Consider the following 1,899-nt stretch of genomic DNA (forward strand, 5'->3'; position numbering starts at 1 on the left):
TTCTCCCTCTCCACTCCCTCCCCCTGCCCTCCTCTCCCCTACCCCTCCCCCTCCCTAGCCCTGACATCAGAAACAGCCATGGCTACAGAATCACTAAAACCTAGGCTGAACGTAGGTGTTAGTGAAGCCATAACCAGTGCTTATTGATCAGGAAGATGCTGGAGAACTGGTAGTCTGACCATAGCAACACTGTTTCATCCTCGTTAGTTGGCAGTGCTCATGTAGTCAGTGCAGTTAGTGTCGTCCGCAAGTAGTGTTAGCAAAGTACAGTCAGTGGTGTCTGTCAGCATAGTACAGTCAGTACAGTTTGCCAGCAGTACTACCACATTACAGTTGATTGTCTGTCAGTAATGACAGCATAGTGTAGCCAGTATTATTAGGACAGTTAGTATTATTGGTACCGTTAGGCTAGTTCATGTAGCTAGCATCGTAGTACCATTAGTGCTCCTAGCCTAGGTCGCGTAGCTGGCAGTGTTCGTTAGTTACCTAGCACAGCTAGGGCAGAGTTTGCATAGACAGATGTGACCAAGCAGCAGGGTGTCGCCTGCAATTTGTCCAATGAGGCGCTAAACAATGACAAGCTCCTGAAGGAAAGTGGCTGGAGCAGCGTCAGATGGGACAAAGGTAGCCATCAACATAATGCCCAATCAGAGCCTCCATGCCCTGGAACTTGTCAATGTGGAGGTCAAAGCCAGAGGCACCTGAATCATCCAAACATCCTGAAGCGGTTAGATGTTACTGAGATTGAAGATGCCCTCTATGTGATGACAGGATAATCCCGGCTGCATGCAGTATTGCCAAAGCCAGAGGTACCTGAATCATGCAAACATCCTGAAGCGGTTGGAGTCACTGAGACTGAAGACACCCTCTGTGTGATGACAGGATAATCCCAGCTGCATGCAGTATTGCCACAAGAACCACATTACATCCTACAACCCCAAAACATCCTACTTGATGACAATGACAAGATGGAACTCGCCGAGTTTGGCTTTGCAACATTTAGTGGCATATTTAGTAAAGAGAAAAAGCTGTACACCTTATGTGGAAGTCCTGTTTTTTTGCCCAAGAAATTCCTGAACGAGGACTACATGGGTCCAGTGGGGGGGGCGTGTGGAGCTTGGGGTTGTCCTCTACACCTTGAGCCAGGACTCTTCCTTTGTATAGAGAGAACTGGGGGAACCTTCAAAGCAACATCACACTTGCAACATTGAGAATTGAAAATATTTCTGAAAAAGTTCCTGTCCCTTGACCCCGGGGACAAATGATGAGGGACATGTGGATGAATGGGCAGGAGATGCCAGAGGAGACCAGGAAACCGCAGTGATTACCCATGCATGAGTCCCTGTCCCAGCACGGTGCTTTGCGGCCATGGAAGAGAGCCAGGAAGAGGCACCTGTCCCCAGGAAACATCCACAGAAGCCGATGCCCATCAGGCTAGGTGGCCTGAGGGGAAGAACTCAACCTGCCCCTCTGAAGCTGGCCGGGGCCACAGCTCACCAGGAAACTTGCCAAGTTCACCTAGAAAATACGCCACTTCCTGCCAGCCCAAAAGATTCGCTGCAAATAGGCAGACAAGGTGGTGGTGGCCAAGCTGAAACACGGAGAGAAAGAAACACACTGTCACCTGTGGGTGGGAGCTGGCAACACGCAGCCTGCGGCTTTCAGAGGCATTTGAGCCACACTAGAGTGAGCTGCGGCAGTGCCTGGAGCCCTGGAGATAAGAGGACCCCTCCTCCCCCAGCGGGTACCCTTGGTTCCCCATTTTCTTTATGCTTGACAGCCCAGTGAGTGGTCACCCAGTGCTGCTGTCCTTAAAATCCCTTCCCTCCCTGTCCCCCTTCCCTTCCATTCTCTTCCCCCTTACCCTTTCCCTTACCCTACCCTTCCCTGCCCCTTTCG

This window comes from Propithecus coquereli, unplaced genomic scaffold, assembly GCF_000956105.1.
Source record: "Propithecus coquereli isolate 6110/MARCELLA unplaced genomic scaffold, Pcoq_1.0 Scaffold58, whole genome shotgun sequence".
Taxonomy (NCBI): domain Eukaryota; kingdom Metazoa; phylum Chordata; class Mammalia; order Primates; family Indriidae; genus Propithecus; species Propithecus coquereli.